Source organism: Pteropus medius, unplaced genomic scaffold (assembly GCF_902729225.1).
Source record: "Pteropus medius unplaced genomic scaffold, Ma_sr-lr_union100, whole genome shotgun sequence".
NCBI lineage: Eukaryota > Metazoa > Chordata > Mammalia > Chiroptera > Pteropodidae > Pteropus > Pteropus medius.
Window position 1 is genome coordinate 12655586 of NW_024344370.1, and position 6355 is coordinate 12661940.

Here is a 6355-nt window from a genome sequence, read left to right on the forward strand (position 1 = left end):
GTTGCGTACTGAGGACCCTCCTACCCAATATTGCTTTCTCTTCCCTTTTTCTAGGCATCAGATTTTCATTACCATCTAAAGGTTTTGCCTATCCAACCCTGTTTCCTATCTTCTCATCTTTCACTGACCTTACCACCACCACCCCCAAAAAAGCCTCACAGTACTAATTCCTACCATTAATCCACTCAGATTACAAAGAAAACCCCAAAGCGGATTCATGAATATTGTGGTAAAAACAAGAAAAAGAAATGTTTGGTTCATCCAACATGTACAGACAGTCAGGACCATTTTAAGAGGTAGCATTCCTGAATACAGAACATATGCAAGCAGCAGCTTCTGGCCAGGCTATAGCCTACACAACTAGGGCCTCCCAGGTTAGAAACTCCAGTTATAGAGAAATTCAACTGCAGTCACTTTGGAGACCACCTGGAAGCATAGGTGGCAGAAGCACTAGCCGCCTTGGGTCTCTAAGCAGGGGCAGCAGGCTAGAAACCCCGAAGGCATTTGGTCCCCTAGAGAAAGCCAAGGCTCCCTTCTCTGTACCTTGTAGGCAGAGTGCCTTTCATTAGAGAGGAGGGCTTGAAGCTTGCTCTTAGAGGCTCTGCTCAGCCTCCGAAAGAGCCACAGAAAAGCCCATAGTAGCTACAGTGTTGTTGACAGCTGGTCCTAGGGGAGGATAATTTGCCTTCTTGCAGTGTGGTTGGCAATATGAAAACATAAGGAAATAGGGCTAGGGAAAGAAAAAGGAGAAAGAGGATATGGAGGAGGAGAAAAAGAAAGATGAGAAGAAGGAGGAAACAATTTAAAGTACAATACAAAACCAATTAAAAGATAAGATTGTTGTTGAAAGCACTGTAATTAATTAATCATTGCAATTGATTATTAACTTCTGTTCTGAGCCTCCTGACCACCTGCAGTTTAGAGGAAAGCCAATAATCCTCCTGATGAGGCAGACATTTTGTGGGCCCACAGCTCTGGGAATCCATTGATAAGAAGTATAGCCAAGTCATTGAATCAACCTGGGACTCAGTCTCCTTATCTCAATAAAAATGGGGCTTGTATTCCATGAATGTTGTGGTCTCCATCACAGCCACCTTTCTGTGATTAAGTAGATCCCATAAAAGCAAGCCAATCCCCTAGGGTTTATCAGCTCATTCTATCTTCTCAAATTCCCATAACTTCTGAGAGGTTTTAGGGGCCAGGCCTGGAAGTGGAATGTCTACTTCCTCCTACATACTACTGCCCAGAAGTCAGAACTATTATCTCATCACCTGGAGGGAAGTCTGGAAAGCAGAGTTCAGCTATGCACCTGAGAAGAAATAAACAATCTGATGAGCATCCAGTCATGTTACTGTTTTAAGACTCTGCTTTAACATTCACCAGGGAAAACTAATTAGTCTTTCCTTAGTGCCTCCATTCTGCTTCATTCATGCTTCTATCATAATGCCTCCACCAAGGGATTGCACTTAACTGTTTCCCTATCTACCGCCTCTTACTGACTATAAGAATCTTGAACTTAAAGTTCATATCTATTTATATCTGAACCCCAGTGTCTAACACAGAGCCTAGTACATAATAATTATTCAATAAGTATTTTTAAAATAAGTAAGTAAATAGACTTTTTAAAGCAACAGCAAAGTACATCTCTTTATTTAAAAACTTTCAGTAGCTCCCCATTGCCCAGAGGAGTAAATCCAGATTCCTTACTATGTCCTTTAAGATAATCCTTCCTTACCTCCCCAATCTTATATCCCATTACTCAACTTCACCAAACTGCTCAATGCTGATTTTTTTTTCTTTCACTCTTTCCATACCTTCCTTTCTCTTTTTTTCTCCTTCCTTTTCTGTCCCCTGTTCTCTTTTCTCTCTCTCTCAGGAGATAGATGAATTGTACTCTGAGTCTACTGCAGAAGACTTGTAAACAGGCAATTGTAGTGTACGTTGAAAAGGCAAGGCAGTTTTGTAGCTGGTGGGACAGGGGCAGGGCACTCCACAGGACTGGGAACAAACCGGCAGGTGGGCTGGAGAGCAGAGAAGGTTCAGAAGAGATGTTAATCCTTGAATCTTAGAAACTAAATGGGATTGTTTAGGCACAGAAAGGTGGGAAGGAAATTGCTGGCAAAAAGAAATATGCGCCTAGGTATGAAGACATGAGAGAGCACAGCATGTGTGAGAACAAGCATTTCTCTTCTCTGAAGAATTAAAGCAGATGTTGAGAGATGGGACCGGTCAGGAGCTAGATCATGAAGGTAGTGTTATGCTAAGAGTTTTGAAGTGAAGCCTGCTTTAGAAGCATTAGCCTGATGGCTGTGATAAGGCCAGGTTATGAGAGGTAAGACCAGTCCAAAGGGAAGAAACAGCAGAGGGAAGTTGTAGGCCTGCCCCAAGGCAAGGCTCTGGGAAGGGAGCCGCAGAGAAGGGGATAGAGTCAAAAGATATTTAGGAGGAAAAGTGGCCAAATTTTATGACAAACTGAATGAGAGAGAAAAACAGATTATGGAAGGAAGAAAGAAAAAGAGGCACAGAGGGTTGGTTAGCTCCAGAGGCTTTGTTCATGGATAGACAAGTAGACAATGGCTCCCTCACTGACAGGGTACAGGAAGAAGAGTAGATTGTAGAGGCAAAGTGAAGAGGTGAATACTGGATCTGTTGAGATGGAGCTACATGGAGGACACCTCAGCAGAGATGTCAGCTAGGTTTTCAGAGGCATTCCCTTCAGTTAGAAAAACTTATGCCCGGGGAGATGACATGAGCCAGTCACAGGGGAGTCAGGTCCACAGCTCTTTCCACGGCACCCTCTGCTGCAGACTTTGCTGTAGCGGCAAGATAAGGTCTCCCTGCTCAGTGGAAGTAAGTTTATTACTCTCATTAGTTTCTGTGGTTATTCATTTATACATATGGGGAGGATAAACCTCTATAAACATCATCAGAATGTGGGTATTTAAACTAATTTTTAATTGATTTAGACTAACATTCAATAATTGAATGGACAGATTTGCTTCGTTTTTAATTCAAAGTATGCAGACCCAATTTACTGAGAAACTGCCTTTTTATAACTTCTCAACATCTAAAGTTATTGAAAATATCTTCAGTGTGACTCAAAATACCAATTTCAAGAAGATGTGGTAATAAAAAGGCTATTGTAGCTTTTCCTCAATATCTTCCTTTTTCTCATCCCTGGTTCAAACCCAAGTATAAAACACATGCAGATGGAAGGCCTCCCCCAGAGAGAGGTCCTTGCTTACTCCTGTCTCAGGAAAGTTGACATTTGGGGTACTGTCAGGTTTCACTTTACCAAAAGTCATTGATCTTCAGATTTTCTTCATGATAAAGGCAGAGACAGCAAATGTCATCAGAGTAGTCACATTTTCCAATGTTTTCCCAATATGTCTCACACAGTAACTATTCTTATCAAATGAATTTTTCTCTAAACTCCTCAGTGTCGTGCCCCATGTATGAACTTTTAGAGTAGCCATCTAAGAACGAAAAACATCATCAGAGTATGATTTACTTTTCCAGTCTACATTTTCCAGAGGAGCTATGAGATCATCACTCATTAAATGGTTAAATAACAGCTAAAACTCTTAAGAAGTACACTTGCAAGAATTTCTCAACCTACCTTTCAAAAGGCCAAATTTTCAGTACATTTGCCCTGTCCTTTTTTTTTTTTTTTTTTTGTTAGTTCCCTTTCTGGGGAGGTCTCTGGTGAAACAGAAGCATTTTGACCTTCAGCTAGGATTAAAAACTTGGGAGGGGGGAAAAAAAAACAAACCTCTTCCAACCCTTTGCTGAGAAGAGCCTAGAAAAGCTGCTAGAGGAGTTTACACTCAGAGTAGAAAGTATTAGCAAATACTGAAAATAATTTGCTGTATGTGAACCTTAATAAAACAGACAGCCTAATATTTACACAGCTCCTTCCACTCAGAGAACTCCAAACATGACCCTTTTCAGCAGGCAACCTTGGATTCATTGACTCACCCCTTTCCTGCAGGGGGCGGGGATGGGGGATGGGTAGAGTTCCACTCCTGACACTGCTGTTGGGTTTCAGTCCTTTTTCATCTCCTGACTTCCTTTCAGAGGTGCACAGAAATCGCCACCAGGTCAAGAGTTCATTCTGGCAGAACCGAACCTCAGTAAATTGCATTACAAACTCTCCTAGAGACAAGCTCTAGACTGTCTATCAAGAATCCAGTGAGTTCTCCACAAGCTCCCTTTAAGATGGTTTCTCTTAAATGTTTCATTGATCTAAATCCCCATAGTTTGGACTGTGTTCTACTTTTTTGGTTTCTGTTACATAAGATGGAGAACTGTCGGTCACTAATTTCATATAATCTCCCTTTGCAGACTAGTCAATAGAAGTAAGTTCTTATTCTTTCATTTTACCTCTCTGAGCAAAATAATTTTGGTTTCTTTCATTCCTTTTCATCTTCTTAGTTGATGCTATTTCCTGCCATCTTCATCAAGCTTCACTGTCCCTCACTCGAATCGTGGACTTGCTCACTGAATGTAGTCCTCTCTGAAGGGCCTGAGCGTTCCTAATATGTCAGGAGGTGTCCTCCTGGCTGCTTCGTTTAGTTATGCTCCAGTCTTGAAGGGGCCTTTTGAAAACCACTGTTGGTTCTGACTCATGTTTAGCTTTTGATAACCAATTCCTTGAACACATACAAAACCAATATTACATTTATGCAGTCACTTTTTCTCCTTGCTCTGCTGCCTCCCTAACCTGAACCTATTCATTTGATTTTCTTCAAAGTTTGGCAGATTGTTTTTGAGATCTAATGCTACCTTTCCTTGTTGCTTTTCCCTAGTTAAAAGATATGAATCTAGCTATGAAGAAACTCCGGTATGAAGCTCCATAATTGTAAAGCTTTTCTCTGTGTCATCAGCATATTTTAGCTACCAATACTATCTGCTTCCCTATACTTTGCTCAGGGGAATTTAGACAAATATATAGAACTATGTAATTAAGACCAGGTTCTCAAATCTTAGGTATGGACATATTTTAAGGGAAAAAATTAGTAAAGTAAAAATGTTAACCTAAATTATTTAATTGAAATGTTACTTATATATCTATAAGCTTAAATCCAGTTATAAACTTCTTATATCTCTAGCTTTTATACAGTTATCAAATCAAAATAAAATCATAAATTAAGTATAAACCAAAACCACGTAAGGTAATTTAATATAGACAATGAGGCTGCTTATTGGAATAAAATCCAAGTACCCTTGTCTCAATGTGACAAGTGTACTAATTGCGATGGCAAAGTTTCTTTTTAAGTTCTGCACACCTGTATTATTGTTTGTGATGTGATGATTCCATTTTCCCAGCATATTTTTCCATCCAAATTTCTGTAAAGCCTTTGACCATGTAAGGTCTTTTGGCCTTTACTTGGCCAGAATATATCATGTAGGAGTTAAATGTACCTCTTCTTTTCCACCAGTCCTTTCCTGTAGGTTATTCTGCTGCAATATATCATTTCCATGGTGTCCCATCAAATTATCAATGTATCAATTCGCTCATAAAATTAATGTCTTGCTTTGTGAGAATGTCTTTTAGTTGAAAATTATTGATATAAAAGTGAAGTTTGACATTAATTCAGATGAAATAATTTGACATGAATTTAGTGGTAGACACAGACCATTAGTTATCAATTTGAAAAAAGAACAAACCATCATAGGTAGCTAGAGAAGCCATCTTTCTAAGATTTTAAAATTTTCTTGAAATATTTTTAGGGATCAAAATCCAACCTAGATATATATTTGCAAATACAAAAATAAATGCAGGTGATAAAATCTGTAGACATGGGTTGATCATCTAAATGATAAAAAATTTCCCCTCTTTTAATCATCAAAATAAAAGCATAAAATTTAGAGTTTCTTCATTGCGAACTCACAGACAAATAAAATATGTTCATACACCTTGGAATAGAGAAATTCGGCTGGAAAACAACTGAAATTTTTGGAGTAGAAATGAGCCCTTGAAAATGCCTATGAGAACTAAATCATCTTGGTTGTTCCCCTCAAGTAGAAATGACGAAATAGAGACTTAAAGAGGTTAAATTGATGGTTAATGAAGCATCAGGTCTCCAGATTCCAATTTCATGCCCCTCACTACTAAATCAACATTTAACAAGTTGTTGTACGTTTTGTAATGACACCTCCCATCAATAAGTTGTACCCCCAAAGCCTCCTGACTTAAAAAATATTCTTACAAGCCAACACATTTCTTGACAACAAATTCTATAAAATGTCAGCACTTCAATCCACTCATATGATTATTTAATAAATATCTATTTATGAAGACTAGATTTATTAACAACCTCTGAATCAATTAACACTTCATTTTATTTGTCAC